The sequence below is a fragment of the Carassius carassius genome, chromosome 4 (genome assembly GCF_963082965.1).
Source record: "Carassius carassius chromosome 4, fCarCar2.1, whole genome shotgun sequence".
Classification (NCBI taxonomy): domain Eukaryota; kingdom Metazoa; phylum Chordata; class Actinopteri; order Cypriniformes; family Cyprinidae; genus Carassius; species Carassius carassius.
The window spans coordinates 25,001,999-25,020,350 of NC_081758.1; positions in this window are offsets into that span (position 1 = coordinate 25,001,999).

An 18,352-nucleotide genomic window follows, 5' to 3' on the forward strand; every position below is an offset into this window, starting at 1 on the left:
ACTGAACGAGTTCGAGAGATCTTCTCGTTCGTGAATGAAATGACTGAACTGGCACATATGTCGTTCGTGAACGAGTTGAATGAACGGATACATGTCAATCGTGAATGAAATGAACTGGTACATAGCTTATCTCGTTCGTGAACGAAATGAATGAGAGTAAACCGGGTCAGTCTGACATTTAGCATGTCAATCTCGCAAAATGCAAAGCGCAGTTATTTATGAATGTGAATATATAATATACAAACTGTCTGCCCAAACAATTAAAATGCTAATTAGGCAAGAAAACCTTGTGCTTTGTTCATCTGAACAACTTAATTAGACTTTATATATTGAATGCGATTATGCACACATTTTAATAATACCAGATCCGTTTTTGTAACAAGTGAATACGTTCGTTGACTTAAGTCATAACACACTCTTTTTTGCCACCTGCTGGCATATTTCGTGTAATACGAAGAAATGATCACTGAACGAATCAGTGAACGATTCTGAACGAATCATTTTGGTGAACGAACTGAAAATGAACGAATCTCTTGAAAGAATCATAATTTCCACCACTAGCCTGTACATTTAATCAAATCTCGATATGGACTATTATCTGTGAATATTAAAGGTCAAAGAGACTGTAACAATTTTTGTTATACACGTCTCTGGGAGTGAACGCTCAATGTGTGCTCTACTCAAGGGCGTAGATTTGGTTTGAACATTGGGGGGGTTGAACGTTGTATGCTGCCCGTTATTTTAAAAAAAAAAAAAAACATTTATGTGTATTGTTATTGGATAATTTATTTCTTCCTATCTACAACCCGAATTCCGGAAAAGTTGGGACGTTTTTTAAATTTTAATAAAATGAAAACTAAAAGACTTTCAAATCACATGAGCCAATATTTTATTCACAATAAAACATAGATAACATAGCAAATGTTTAAACTGAGAAAGTTTACAATTTTATGCACAAAATGAGCTCATTTCAATTTTGATTTCTGCTACAGGTCTCAAAATAGTTGGGACGGGGCATGTTTACCATGGTGTAGCATCTCCTTTTCGTTTCAAAACAGTTTGAAGACGTCTGGGCATTGAGACTATGAGTTGCTGGAGTTTTGCTGTTGGAATTTGGTCCCATTCTTGCCTTATATAGATTTCCAGCTGCTGAAGAGTTCGTGGTCGTCTTTGACGTATTTTTCGTTTAATGATGCGCCAAATGTTCTCTATAGGTGAAAGATCTGGACTGCAGGCAGGCCAGGTTAGCACCCGGACTCTTCTACGACGAAGCCATGCTGTTGTTATAGCTGCAGTATGTGGTTTTGCATTGTCCTGCTGAAATAAACAAGGCCTTCCCTGAAATAGACGTTGTTTGGAGGGAAGCATATGTTGCTCTAAAACCTTTATATACCTTTCAGCATTCACAGAGCCTTCCAAAACATGCAAGCTGCCTATACCGTATGCACTTATGCACCCCCATACCATCAGAGATGCTGGCTTTTGAACTGAACGCTGATAACATGCTGGAAGGTCTCCCTCCTCTTTAGCCCGGAGGACACGGCGTCCGTGATTTCCAACAAGAATGTCAAATTTGGACTCGTCTGACCATAAAACACTATTCCACTTTGAAATAGTCCATTTTAAATGAGCCTTGGCCCACAGGACACGACGGAGCTTCTGGACCATGTTCACATATGGATTCCTTTTTGCATGATAGAGCTTTAGTTGGCATCTGCTGATGGCACGGCGGATTGTGTTTACCGACAGTGGTTTCTGAAAGTATTCCTGGGCCCATTTAGTAATGTCATTGACACAATCATGCCGATGAGTGATGCAGTGTCGTCTGAGAGCCCGAAGACCACGGGCATCCAATAAAGGTCTCCGGCCTTGTCCCTTACGCACAGAGATTTCTCCAGTTTCTCTGAATCTTTTGATGATGTTATGCACTGTAGATGATGAGATTTGCAAAGCCTTTGCAATTTGACGTTGAGGAACATTGTTTTTAAAGTTTTCCAAAAAATTTTCACGCAGTCTTTCACAGATTGGAGAGCCTCTGCCCATTTTTACTTCTGAGAGACTCTGCTTCTCTAAGACAAAGCTTTTATAGCTAATCATGTTACAGACCTGATATCAATTAACTTAATTAATCACTAGATGTTCTCCCAGCTGAATCTTTTCAAAACTGCTTGCTTTTTTAGCCATTTGTTGCCCCCGTGCCAACTTTTTTGAGACCTGTAGCAGGCATTAAATTTTAAATGAGCTAATTAAGTGGATAAAAGTGTAAAATTTCTCAGTTTAAACATTTGCTACATTATCTATGTTCTATTGTGAATAAAATATTGGGTCATGTGATTTGAAATTCCTTTAGTTTTCATTTTATTAAAATTTAAAAAACGTCCCAACTTTTCCGGAATTCGGGTTGTATCTATCTATCTATCTATCTATCTATCTATCTATCTATCTATCTATCTATCTATCTATCTATCTATCTATCTATCTATCTATCTATCTATCTATCTGGCCACATGCTTTAACTGATTACAAATTCAACATATACAAATATGAAAGAGACAACATTTAGACATTTATTTTAAGATTTTTACATTCCACCTTAATGCATTTAAATTTTTTTAAAGGGAAACACATCTTTAAAACATTAAAGGCATTAATGTATACTCTAACTTTAAAAAGCTGCTGTTTTTCTATACTGTTTCCTATTTTATTTTATTGATTGAATGGCATCTTCTTCACCTGATCACCTGCTCCTCCTCTCCCTCTGCTTCCTCTTTTCTACCCTGCAGCTATATTTACCTCGAATCTGTTATAAAAACATGTTAAGAGATTATACACCTCATAACGTTATGAAATTTGTGTATAATCATCATTCATAAAATTCTAACATAGTAGAGATTATCAAAAGAAAGAAATTAAGTATTGAAACCGCCAGTAGGCGGAAGTGTTTCACTGTTTTAATGAGTTAGCCACTTAAATCGTTAATTCATCCAATTCGTTCAAAAGTCAGATTAATTTAGTAAGAAAACAAACACCGATGTGAATACTTTTGTCGTTGATAATTACAGACACTATTGAAAAATATACTAGCAAAACAGCTGCTTTGGTAACTTGTTATACTGATAGTTATAGCTAAATACATTGCAAAGGATTAGCTAGATAAAAATATATGTGGTGTGTACTAACTATTACACAATATTCTCATACCTCATTCTCAGTACATGCTTTATTTTTTTTGCATCCCTCTCTGACCAGCAGTTAAATATAGTCCGCTGTGCAGCGCTTCTCTTCATTTTTGGCGGGGAGTATTTTTTGGAGGGGGAGAATTTTTTGTCTGATTTATTATGACATACTCATATTTGATTAGGAACAAAATAATTTTTACAAAATAAATGCATTCTATTTTTTCATATTATATTTTTCATTTGATCTACTGTGATTTTCAAGTTGAAATATTGGGGGGGTTGTAACTGATGGATTTGAATATTGGGGGGGTTACCTCACCCCCCCCCCCCCCCCCCCCCATACTGGCTCTACTACACACACAAACACACACAAGCACGCGTGTTGTTTTCAGCTCTTCACTCTTCTGATGTAGGCTACACATGTGAACGCCAGCGCGGATTTCACCATTTCATTTGATAAAACTATCGTCATTCATTCGTATCGTATACACAGACAGAAACGGCAATGTCTTTACGACAACCTGTCAAAATAGAATTTTGGTATAACTTGAAGAAATTTAAACAGAAATATAGTACTCCCAAAGAAGTTCAAAATCACTCTCACGGACCTTTTCCTGGACTGTACCAAGCTGGTGGAATGACCTCCCAATCTCAATTCGTCCAGCTGAATCTTTACTCATTTTCAAGAAACATCTAAAGACTCATGTTTTTCGCCAGCACTTAGCCAACTAATACTAGCACTTTTCCATCTTTTCTTGTCTTTTCATTTATTAAAAAAAAAAAAAAAACCTGGCTATGCGTTCTGTACTAGACTAACTGAGACTTGTCATGGCACTTGTATAGCCTACTGTTGTTGTTCTCTTGTTGACCTGACTGCTTCTATTGTTCTCATTTGTAAGTCGCTTTGGATAAAAGCGTCTGCTAAATGATTAAATGTAAATAGTACTATTGCACAGTAGAGTATGCTATACTTCAAGTAGGCCTAATAGCTAATAATCAGAGGTGGGTAGTAACGAGTTACATTTACTTCGTTACATTTACTTGAGTAATTTTTTGGGGTAACTAATACTTTTCGGAGTATATTTAAAGATGGGTACTTTATACTCTTACTTGAGTAAATTTTGGGGGGAAAATCTGTATCATCTAACGACATGTAATGTCGTCATGTAAATCTGAATCATCCATTCGTGAATGATTCATTCTTTTGAGTCAATTCTGTTCATAGGCTTGATCAAACCAATTGGCAAACGAGTGAATTGGTTCATGAATCAGTTTGAATGAGTCGTTCAGTTCCCTGCCGCACGCGCTGAGCGTCTGAAGTGGTTCACTCGGAGTTGTAACGTTTAACATCAGCAGCGTTGAAAACGTGGCTGGAACTGCACTGAATTGAAAGCAAATCTGCAAAGGCTATTATTTGCTAGCGATGGAGATCCTTATTAGATGAACACCGCGTGTGCTGTCTACTGTTTAACAGGTAATAACTTGGGCTACATTCGATTACAGTACACGATACCACTGTGACATTAGTTTGTTGTACGTGTGTGGCTTATAACAGAGGGGAGTCAAGTTGAATGCAGCTTCCAAAAGACAAAAAATATCTGATTAAGATTTTATTAATTTTAATACAATCACACCGGTCCGAGTACGTTCAGCAAGTCATATCATCAGCTGCTAAATTCAGATCTGTGTTCGCTTGCTGGCGCTGAGCCAGAGATAGATGCGTTTATACAACGCTGCGCATTATAACAAATCACACATGATTCTTTTGAGCTTATTAAAGCATTGGCCAATCAGAGGTGTTCCGATGAGTCATCACTAAAATGCTGGTGCTTCCTTTACTCGCTCACTGACTGAATATCTCTTTCTGGTGAATTCTCTCGTCAGAAACAACAAAGTGCAGATGTGTGTGTACGAATCTTTAATTAAGATATTGATTTCACAGTGTTAACAGTTTCAGTGATTTTAATGGGAGTTTCTGAGAGTGATTGAAATCTAGACTGTCAGTGAAAATGATCTTTAATAATGTAAATGTTATTTGCTCTCTTTCTGAACAATGAAAGATTAGTAGTAATATTTATATCACATTAACTTTCAATGTTAAATTCACATTTAATATAAAGTCAGTCGTATTAAAAATATGTTATGGAATGACACCTATATCTGTTACTTAAGTAAACAGACAGGGTTTTATAATAAATTACATAAATTGGAGTAAAGGCTGATGAAATATATACATTTATACACGCACACATACATTACATACATTTTATCTATATATCTAAATAAAAATAGGCTCAGTATATCTGACCCAAAGTAACTAGTAACTAACTACTTGAGTAGATTTTTTATCCGATACTCTTTTACTCTTACTCAAGTAACTATTCAAGACTAGCACTTTTACTTTTACTTGAGTAAATATTTGTAGAAGTACTTTTACTTTTACTTGAGTACAGTTTTGGGTACTCTACCCACCTCTGCTAATAATAATAATAATAATAAAAATAGTTTATTAAAAAACACAGAAACTCTGTCTACAACCCACCACTACAAATGTCTACAACCCACCAAAATAAAAGTTTGGTCTAAATTTAAAAAAAAAAATTATGTAAGAAATTGCACAGTAAAATATACTTAAAAAAAGATCTACTAAAACGTTATTTTAAAGGAATATCACCCAAGTTTTCCTAGAGGTTTTAATTTAAACTTGCCAAAACAATAACACCATATTTTTCAAAAACAATTTCTAAAAGTACATTTGTATTTGTGCCTATAATGCTTATTAGGCGGCTGATCTACTGACAATGTGTCTTTGGCGCCGGTACAGGATGGCTGCCTCCGTGACGTGCTCTGCATATGTTTTTGTCTTTTTGTTAGTTTGTCCTGTCTTTAGTTATATTCCTGCAATCAGTTTCACCAGGGATGAACTGCTGAACATTCGGCAGAACGCACCACAAGATGTTTTTCCGGATTTCAATTATTCAGACGTTTACACACTGGAAAAGGAGATCAGAGTGGCAAAGAGGAATTATTCTGAAAAAATAAGGACTCAGTTCACTTCAAATGACTCAGCATCAGTGTGGAAAAGTCTAAAGAAGATCACCAATTACAAGACACCACCCCCCAGCACTGTGGAAAATCAACGACTGGCAGACGATCTGAACGCGTTTTACTGCAGGTTTGAAAGAACACCCATCACCTGCCCTGAACACCTCCCCACACAACCATTCACACCATTCACAACTCCTGCAACCAACCCTGAATGCCTCTCCAAACAACCGTTCACACCATTCACAGTTCCTGCAACCCATCCTGATCACCTCTCCAATCAACCGCTCTCACCATTCACAACTCCTGCAACCAACCCTGAATGCCTCTCCAAACAACTGTTCACACCACTCACAACTCCTGCAACCCATCCTGAACACCTCTCCAATCAAGCACTCTCACCATTCACACTTCCTGCATCCCCCCTCTCCCCCACACCTGCAATACAGATCAGTGAGGATGCGGTGCGCCAGGTCTTCCGGAAGCAGAAAAGGAAAAAAGCACCAGGCCCAGATTGTGTTACACCAGCCTGTCTGAAATCCTGTGCTGACCAGCTGGCCCCCATCTTCACAAAGATCTTCAACAGATCACTGGAGCTGTGCGAAGTCCCTTCATGCTTCAAACGCTCCACCATCATCCCCATCCCAAAGAAATCCAAAATTACAGGACTAAATGACTACAGGCCTGTGGCTTTAACATCCGTAGTCATGAAGTCATTTGAAAAACTGGTGCTGGCCCACCTGAAGGACATCACTGGACCCTTGCTAGATCCTCTTCAGTTTGCCTACAGAGCAAACAGATCTGTGGACGATGCAGTAAACATTGGACTGCATTATGTTCTGCAACACCTAGACAGACCAGGGACCTATGTGAAGATCCTGTTTGTGGACTTTAGCTCGGCTTTTAACACGATCATGCCAAACCTCCTCCTGCCCAAACTAACTCAGCTCTCCGTGCCCACCTCCGTCTGTCAGTGGATCAACAGCTTCCTGACAGACAGGCAGCAGCTAGTGAGGCTGGGAAAATACACATCCAGCACCCGTACAATCAGCACCGGAGCTCCCCAGGGCTGCGTTCTCTCCCCACTGCTCTTCTCCCTGTACACTAATGATTGCACATCTAAGGACCCCTCTGTCAAGCTCCTGAAGTTTGCAGATGACACCACACTCATCGGCCTCTTTCAGGACGGTGACGAGTCTGCTTACAGACAGGAGGTTAAAGAGCTGGCTGTCTGGTGCACTCTCAACAACCTGGAGCTTAACACGCTCAAAACAGTGGAGATGACTGTGGACTTCAGGAGAAACCCCCCTGCACTCCCCCCACTCACCATCATGAACAGCACTGTGACTGCAGTGGAGTCATTCAGGTTCCTGGGCACCCCTATCTCTCAGGACCTGAAGTGGGACATTCACATTGACTCCATTGTGAAAAAGGCCCAGCAGAGGTTGTACTTCCTTCGCCAGCTGAGGAAGTTTAACCTGCCACAGGATCTGCTGAAACAGTTCTACTCCACCATCATCGAATCAATCCTCTGCACTTCAGTAACTGTCTGGTTCAGCTCAGCTTCTAAATCTGACCTCAGAATCAGAATCAGAATGAGCTTTTATTGCCAGGTATGTTTACACATACGAGGAATTTGTTTTCGTGACAGAAGCTCCGCAGTACAACAGAATGACAGCGACAGAACATAAAACACATAATAAAAGAATATAAAAATACAAAAAATACAAATAAGTAGATAAGGAATGACAATATACAAATTGACAATTGTAGGCAGGTATATTACAAAAATGCAGTTATGTATGTACATGTATATTATGTGCAAAATTTAAGTGTATACTAAGTATGTGTGTTAGATAAATTAAGTGTATGTGTATATAAATATAAAGTGTAGTGTGTTCAGTGTGTATCAGCTGTTCATAAGATGGATTGCCTGAGGGAAGAAACTGTTCCCGTGTCTGGTCGTTCTGGCGCTCAGTGCTCTGTAGCGTCGACCAGATGGCAACAGTTCAAAGAGGGAGTGTGCTGGATGTGAGGAGCCCAGAGTGATTTTAACAGCCCTTTTGCTCACTCTGGATAAGTACAGTTCTTGAATAGATGGGAGAGTTGAACCGATGATTCGCTCAGCAGTCCGGACTACCCTCTGTAGTCTTCTGAGGTCCGATTTAGAAGCTGAGCTGAACCAGACAGTTACTGAAGTGCAGAGGATTGATTCGATGATGGTGGAGTAGAACTGTTTCAGCAGATCCTGTGGCAGGTTAAACTTCCTCAGCTGGCGAAGGAAGTACAACCTCTGCTGGGCCTTTTTCACAATGGAGTCAATGTGAATGTCCCACTTCAGGTCCTGAGAGATAGTGGTGCCCAGGAACCTGAATGACTCCACTGCAGTCACAGTGCTGTTCATGATGGTGAGTGCGGGGAGTGCAGGGGGGTTTCTCCTGAAGTCCACAGTCATCTCCACTGTTTTGAGCGTGTTAAGCTCCAGGTTGTTGAGAGTGCACCAGACAGCCAGCTCTTTAACCTCCTGTCTGTAAGCAGACTCGTCACCGTCCTGAATGAGGCAGATGAGTGTGGTGTCATCTGCAAACTTCAGGAGCTTGACAGAGGGGTCCTTAGATGTGCAGTCATTAGTGTACAGGGAGAAGAGCAGTGGGGAGAGAACACAGCCCTGGGGAGCTCCGGTGCTGATTGTACGGGTGCTGGATGTGTATTTTCCCAGCCTCACTAGCTGCTGCCTGTCTGTCAGGAAGCTGTTGATCCACTGACAGACGGAGGTGGGCACGGAGAGCTGAGTTAGTTTGGGCAGGGGGAGGTTTGGCATGATCGTATTAAAAGCCGAGCTGAAGTCCACAAACAGGATCCTCACATAGGTCCCCGGTCTGTCTAGGTGTTGCAGAACATAATGCAGTCCAATGTTTACTGCATCGTCCACAGACCTGTTTGCTCTGTAGGCAAACTGAAGAGGATCTAGCAAGGGTCCAGTGATGTCCTTCAGGTGGGCCAGCACCAGTTTTTCAAATGACTTCATGACTACAGACGTTAGAGCCACAGGCCTGTAGTCATTTAGTCCTGTAATTATGGATTTCTTTGGGATGGGGATGATGGTGGAGCGTTTAAAGCATGAAGGGACTTCGCACAGCTCCAGCGATCTGTTGTAGACCTTTGTGAAGATGGGGGCCAGCTGGTCAGCACAGGATTTCAGACAGGCTGGTGTAACACAATCTGGGCCTGGTGCTTTTTTCCTTTTCTGCTTCCGGAAGACCTGGCGCACCGCATCCTCGCTGATCTGTATTGCAGATGTGGGGGAGAGGGGGGATGCAGGAGGTGTGAATGGTGAGAGTGCTTGATTGGAGAGGTGTTCAGGATGGGTTGCAGGAGCTGTTAATGGTGTGAACGGTTGTTTGGAGAGGCATTCAGGGTTGGTTGCAGGAGTTGTTATTGGTGTGAACGGTTGTGTGGAGAGGTGTTCAGGGCAGGTGATGGGTGTTCTTTCAAACCTGCAGTAAAACTCGTTCAGATCGTCTGCCAGTCGTTGATTTTCCACAGTGCTGGGGGGTGGTGTCTTGTAATTGGTGATCTTCTTTAGACTTTTCCACACTGATGCTGAGTCGTTCGAAGTGAACTGAGTCCTTGTTTTTTCAGAATAATTCCTCTTTGCCACTCTGATCTCCTTTTCCAGTGTGTATTTAGCCTGTTTATACAAGACATTGTCCCCCTTCCTGTAAGCATCTTCTTTGGCCTGACGGAGCTGTCTGAGTTTTGCAGTGAACCACGGTTTGTCATTGTTGTAATTTAGTTGAGTCTTGGTAGGAATACACATATCCTCACAGAAACTGATATATGATGTTACGGTCTCTGTGAGTTCGTCCAGATCGGTGGCAGCAGCTTCAAAAACACTCCAATCAGTGAGGTCAAAACAAGATTGTAAATCCTGCTCTGCTTCATTAGTCCATCTTTTTACAGTCCTTAATACAGGTTTAGCTGATTTTAGTTTCTGCCTGTAGGTCGGTATAAGATGAACCAGAAGGTGATCAGAACGTCCCAAAGCTGCTCTTGGAACAGAGTGATATGCATCCTTTATTGTTGTGTAACAGTGATCCAATATATTACTGTCTCTGGTGGGACAGGTAACATGCTGTCTGTATTTTGGCAGTTCACGGGAGAGATTGGCTTTATTAAAGTCCCCGAGAATGATTAAAACAGAGTCCGGGTGTTGTTGTTCTATCTCTGTGGTGTGCTCAGCGAGTTTCTGTAAAGCCAGACTTACATGCGCTTGCGGAGGGATGTAAACACTAACCAGAATGAGCGAGTGAAACTCCCGCGGCGAGTAGATCGGCTTGCAGTTGACAAACTGCATTTCTAGATCAGGACAGCACATCTTCTTTAACACAGTTACATCTGTACACCACCGTTCATTGATGTAAAAGCATGTCCCGCCGCCGCGCGATTTCCCCGTTGATTCTGCGTCGCGATCCGCTCTAAACAGCTGAAAGCTCGGCAGATGGAGCGTGTTGTCCGGTATGGCGTCATTCAGCCAGGTTTCCGTGAAACACAGAGCAGCAGAGTGTGTGAAATCCTTATTTGTCTGAGAAAGCAGAAGGAGTTCGTCCGTTTTGTTGGGTAGAGAGCGTAGATTTGCCAGATGGATGCTAGGCAACGGCGTTCGAAATCCGCGCTTCCTGAGTCTGACGAGCGCGCCAGCTCGCTTTCCCCGCCTGCGTGTCCTGAAGCGTTTGATCAGCGCCGCTGCTCCTCCGATAACAATATTCAGTAAAACGTCTGAATAATTGAAATCCGGAAAAACATCTTGTGGTGCGTTCTGCCGAATGTTCAGCAGTTCATCGCTGGTGAAACTGATTGCAGGAATTTAACTAAAGACAGGACAAACTAACAAAAAGACAAAAACATATGCAGAGCACGTCACGGAGGCAGCCATCCTGTACCGGTGCCAAGAAGACTACAGAGGGTAGTCCGGACTGCTGAGCGAATCATCGGTTTAACTCTCCCTTCTATTCAAGAACTGTACTTATCCAGAGTGAGCAAAAGGGCTGTTAAAATCACTCTGGGCTCCTCACATCCAGCACACTCCCTCTTTGAACTGTTGCCATCTGGTCGACGCTACAGAGCACTGAGCACCAGAACGACCAGACACAGGAACAGTTTCTTCCCTCAGGCAATCCATCTTATGAACAGCTGATACACATTGAACACACTGAACACACTACACTTTATATTTATATACACATACACTTAATTTATCTAACACACATACTTAGTATACACTTAAATTTTGCACATAATATACATGTACATACATAACTGCATTTTTGTAATATACCTGCCTACAATTGTCAATTTGTATATTGTCATTCCTTATCTACTTATTTGTATTTTTATATTCTTTTATTATGTGTTTTATGTTCTGTCGCTGTCATTCTGTTGTACTGCGGAGCTTCTGTCACGAAAACAAATTCCTCGTATGTGTAAACATACCTGACAATAAAGCTCATTCTGATTCTGATTCTGATTATTATTATTTTCAGCTAAACAGTTTGCTTCCCCTCTCACACATTGGCAACTCATTACCTGTGTCCTTAACCTTAATGCCTCTCCTGTGATAATTCCCCTTACTTCTATCACACTTCTATCTTCTATTAAGTGAGATCACATAGTATGGTCACTTGTTCCTTGTATGAACTGTTTCAAATGCAAGACATTGATTGCATGATATTAAGTTTGTAAATGGCAGCCTGTTCCCTTTTGTAGTGTGTAAATGTAAGTCGTGTGTAAAAGTATGGGAAGTCGTGGCCTAATGGTTAGAGAGTCGGACTCCCAATCGAAAGGTGTGAGTTCGAGTCCCGGGCTGGCAGGAATTGTGGGTGGGGGGAGTGCATGTACAGTTCTCTCTCCACCTTCAATACCACGACTTAGGTGCCCTTGAGCAAGGCATCGAACCCCCAACTGCTCCCCGGGCGCCGCAGCATAAATGGCTGCCCACTGCTCCGTGTGTGTGTTCACTGCTTTGTGTGTGTTCACTTCGGATGGGTTAAATGCAGAGCACAAATTCTGAGTATGGGTCACCATACTTGGCTGAATGTCACTTCACTACTATTTATCATCAAACTGTGATAACTGTGACTAAATTCAGTATATATACGTCTGCCATATGTTGCCACCCCTCAAATATTCCTGCCCCCTTCTCGCCACCCCATCAATATTTTTCTAGATCCGCCCCTGGGGTCAGTGATTAATGACAAAATTTTCATTTTGGGGTGGTGGAGTATCCCTTTAAGACAACTTGCCTCTATGTGTTGCATTTGACTCACTGGGAACAATACAGAGAACATTCACATCCTTCTAATACAAGAAGAAACTAAAATCAAAGCATTTAGATTCAAATAAAGGAATGATTTTTTTGATGTCACTGAAGACTGTATAGTAAAGAGAACCTGGACTTGAAATGAACCAATGGAACTGCTTACCTCATTCATTAGGGAAGGAAATTCAGAGATATGTCACTTCAGATGCACATACAGGACAATAACTTTTGTAGTCAGTGTCCTCAACTGATGCAGATCTTTCATATGTCCTTAATAAGTCCTGGATAAATTCAGCCTAAAGATTTAAAGACATTACCTGTAGTTTACATGAGATTAGGGCTAGCAGTGAGATGCTGCAAACTGTTTTAGATTGATTTGGTAAAAAGAACTGCGTCAGAAAGAATGAGTGCAACTTCAGAGCAGGTTTGTCTCTGCTGATGTCTGTCTCTGTAGATTGTGTTCTCCTCAAACCTGAGAGAACTGTGAGCGATGATCATTCAGGAGACTCGAAAAGTAAAGCTGCATGCTTTAGACAGGACCATCTAAATTACAAACTGAAGAAACTCATGTAGCCTATATTGGGCAATAAAAAAAATCCTCTTGTCCCACGTGTGTTTGTTTATGGTATACAGAACATTTGTTTTCAGCCATGAATTCACAAATATTAAGGTAGAAAGTGGCTCCTCTAAGGCTCAAGGGAAATTAAATACAAACCCACATACAGCACAAATCAGTTCTCAGAGAGTCTATTTGTGTTTGGATAGACAGGGAGAGATTATATGTTGTGTCTGTGACGTTTTTATTTGATGTTTGAAATATTGTGAACTATAGGCTGTGTGATGTTCTTGTTGTTTTATACATAGATAGGCCTACCAGTGCCAAGAGACTTTTTTGTTTATTTACCGTAGCCTATTACGGCGATCATGCCAATAATAAGGTGATTTTTTTTTGTGTTATTTTTTTATCTTTACAGGAATACCAAAATCATGTAATGCGCAAGTCTGCATTTATTAGACAACATCAGTTTGTGCTCTTAGAATCAACGAATCTGCCGTGCTCATTCAATCACATCTGGAGCAGAGGACCTGAAACCAGATGTTGGTCACCAGATAAACCATAACACCTGTGCTTAATTTCTTAATTCATGTGTCGGATACATTTTAAGTCAATCTTCATACCCTGAGTAATCCACCGCGATAACATTGCTAGACACAGACATTAACAGCTCCCTTAAGCTTTCTCCAAATGATAAACCCTTTCAAATGGAGGATTGAGAGTGAAAGCCATTAGAATGTTTTACCTTTCTACTTTACACAGAAATCCCGCTTCAGCACTAATCACTGGAGTACAGCTAATCCTAAAAAAAAATGTGATCATGTGCTTTCTATTACGATGGCCACTAGAGGGCATGTTGGGATCATCATTTCTACCGTCTCCACTCCGTTCAGACATCAAAGAATGAAGCTGCTAAATTTCATACCATCTTATATGTATGAAATTAAATGTACTTAAATTAACTGGCACTGGTTTTAACCTTTCAAATGAAAGTGTAATATTCATTCAGAGCTTTTCCTGATCTCTGAATTTCCAGAGATTTCTTTCAAAATGTCATAAAGCTGCAGGACGGAAGAGATCAGATAATTTGTGTTGTTGCATGAACAGCCCTGGTAACTTAGTTATATAGGAAAAAGCAGTGTAAATAGTCAAAATAAGTGTTGCTTGAAGAAGATAACAGTATGGAATTGGAACGACAAAAGGGTAGGTCTAGGTAGAAAATGGCAGAATTATTATTTTGGCCTGAAATAATGACTTTCAGAGGGACCAATGGTGTAGTACCTGAAAGCCATACTCAAGTCAAAGTACAGATATCTTACCAGAAAATGACTTTGGTAGAAGTTGAAGACACCGTTTAGCATATAAAGAACATTTAGAGTAAATGTCTTAAAGTATGTGATATTTATTGAACTTAAGTACAATTTTGTATTTATTTTTTAAATCCTAAACATACTAAACGTATAAGTATTGAAAGTAAAAGTGAATGCAAAATGGAAAAGAAGCAAATAAATATATATGAAAAAATATCATACACAGCTTCAGTAGCAAGATTTTAACCCGTTTTAACTCCTTTTATCCATTTTGTATTTTTGGATAAGAATAATAAGGACTTCATCTGTATTTAGTGTCTTTCATTCCAACACAAGAAAACCTTTCTGGAATCTGCATCTGAAAAAGCATTTAGGTGTACAGTATTTACAGTTTGTATATCGCAGAGGGGACATGGATGCATTTCACCTGCAGTTACAGATGGATAAATAATGTTTTGTTTTTAACATAAAACGTTGAATACTGATATTTGAAATGTGAAATTAAGGGTGGCAACCAGTATTCATTCATATGGATGATTCATTCAGAAGCAAAGCATTTGACGAGTTAATGAGTGAATCACTGCATCATTTATTCAACCTATTCATTCAAAAAGCTGAATCATTCAATAAGTAAACACCGTCCATTGCTTAGCGATGCAAAGCAGTGCTGTGATCTTTGTTTGGAACGATTTTCTTTATCAAAATTGAGCAACAACAACCAATATTATGTCTAAAACTTAAGTCACTTATTGCTTTACTGAACTTATATAAAATGATTATTAAATGTGTTCATGCTGACATTGTCAGAAAAACAGATTCTGACATATAGATTCTGTGTAATATAGATTAAGTTAACAATATTCAATTATTTTATATAAGTATATAAATGCTATACTAATAAATCACGTGCGTGCACTCTGTGATTTGGTGATATACTTGATAATGTCAGATAACACATCATTACAACAACAATTGCCATATTACTGCAGACGATTCTGACTATGTTGTAGTAAGTAATGAATAGCTTATGCTTCGGGGAAATGTATCGGAGTAAAAGTATACATTTTAATTAGGAAATTTAGTGGTGTAAAAGTTAAAGTTGGCTGCAATAGAAAACCTCAATACTCCCAAAAAATACTTAAGTAGCTAATGTAACAAGGTATTATTACTTCGCTACAATACACCACTGAGAGGGATTCATCCTCCTCTGGCTCCTCAGTGTGTCCACCATACACATCTGAATGTGCTCAGTCTCTACCCTGGGAATTTCATCTTTAGCTGTATGCGATGAAGTAAACTTCTACCCACTGACAGTCTCACCTTAGACTGAATACACACACACACCAGGACACTGATTAGGCTGCTGCAGTAATGTTACTGCCTAAGGAAAAAATCAGGTTAAACTTAATTAAATGTACAGTACAGCAGGAAGACTGAAGTAACTAATCCCTAATCCAGCACACACCTCAACACTGACTATAAAAATAAATATATATAATGAAATTAATACTTTTATTTAGCAAAGATGCATTAAATTGATCAAAAGTGACATGACACTAAATACTTTTACATTTTAAAAGCCATAAAAAACTTTTACGTTTAAAACTTAAAGACTTAATTATTTTTATAAGACACTAAAGACATTTAAAACAAATAATGTTTTAAAAAAATATATCATGTTTTCCATAAAGCAGTTTTCAGCACTGATAATTTAATAATATTAAATGTCAGCACTGAATTAGCCTATTAGAATGATTTTTGAAGGATCATGTGAGACTGAAGACTGGAGTAACGATAGGTTACTGAAAATTCAGTTTTGCATCACAGGAATAAATTATATTTGAAAATATATTGAAATAAAAACCAATTATTTTAAACTGTAATAACCCATTTGACAATGTTACGGTTTTTACTGTATGTTTGATCAGATTGAGTGTAAAAGACATCTTTCAAAAACTTAAATAAGTCATATAAAAATGAATTAATTTCAAAGAAAATTCTGAATTAAAGAAATATACAGGTTAGAATTAAAGCAACTGATTTATTGACCTACTAGATCGCAGAAACATGCATCTTTCCCTCAAACCCAAATAATAATTTAACCTACACCTTCAACCCCCATCAATAACACACACACACACACACACACACACACACACACACACATTTCGCCATCAAAGTGAATTTGAGGACTTCCCATCATAAACATTAAAAGATCTCTGATATTCGTGAGGTTTCTCATACTCCACCCCTCTAAATCCTCACCCACATAGAGCCTGTATTTCAATGATTCATGTCACACACTGTGATAAACCCATCTGCTTTCAATACATAGAGAACCCTTTAAAGACTTAAATTACTAGCTGGGTTTTAATTAAAAGCTAACAAGACAAAGACAATACGACACACTGACTGGAGGAGCCGTGGGACAGCAGGAGCAAGTGTCTATTAATCTGACTCACTGCAACGTCCAGTATTAAAAAAGTTCTTGCAGCCTCCCGCTGTCTCCATGTTGGCAGCTCTCCCGAGCCCATGAGGAGAGACAGGCTGGACCGAGCCATGCTCTGCAGCGTGATGTGGAGCTCAGTGGAGTGTCTGAGTGTGAGATTGCCTTGAGGAGCCATGTGTCAGATTTCTTAAATAAATCAAGAGCGGAAATTGAAACACCAGCCCACAGAAGCTGCTGTAGCCTAGTCTGTTTAAAATATAGTCGAGGCTTACTTTGTGCATTGTCTTCCTTGCAGGATCTTTGCAAGACACCCTTGAAACTGATTAAAATGATCACACATTAACCTTTACCCACACACATGCCTGTAGGACTCTCCTACAGAGAGATAAGCCTGTTATATTCATGTCACATGTCCCACTGTGTTAATGCTTGGATAGATTTAATATAGGCCAGTGCATTGTTTACTAGCATTGAAAGAGTACACACACATGTGATGTTTGTGGACCAAATTCAGACTTAATGACATGATAAGGTCAAAGGGTTAAAAGTAATTACTTAAGATCTACTAAACTAAATATCACGTTACATCACATCAGAACTCCATCATGGTTTACCTGTCACTCACCAACATACAAACATAAATTGTAGCTACTGTAGAAATGGCATTTTGAAAAATATTTGAAATAAAAATACTGACTTACAGGGCAAATTTTATAACTGACATTTTATGTGTCATAAATATACACAGTTAAACAATTTTCAGTGTCTCTTCATAATTTTACAAAATTATGATGCTTGACGAAATGACGCAGGTAAATATTGCTCACGTGACATTTACCTAAATTTGTATTTGTTTTCTTTCCACATCGTGTCATATTTCAATCCAAGAATAGTCTTTATAGATAAATTGTGTCGATAATAATTAAGTGCACTGAAATATTTTGATATTATATGATAATAATTTGAAGACAATATATATATATATATATATATATATATATATATGAAAATACCTGTTGAGGGGTAAGCTAGCCCTGTGCACAAACCTTTACAGAACGTATAAATTACTTGATATAATTAATATAAAATACTTAACTATTTGACAATTTAGTTGAATAATTGAATAAATAATGACAAATCTAAGCAGAATTCCAGTAAAAGAGATTCATCTGAAAGGCAAAATTATATACATATGAATATGAATCCATATTCCATATTTACTTGTCCATGTTTTAATTGAAAATATGTCATAATAGCCACATTATAAATGTCAATATAATGATTTCACTCTATTAAACTAGTTTTTAATCGATATGAATGTCTGAAATGTACATCACATTCATTGTATTATGAAACCCCTATTAATTAAAATAACTAATAAATGTAAAAATAATAACACAAGTAACAATATGCCACTCTGGGCCTTCTGTGCCGACCCTAGAGGTGGCTGTATCAGGTGTCCCCCATCTTACCCTGTAAAAAATCTCTGAAGCT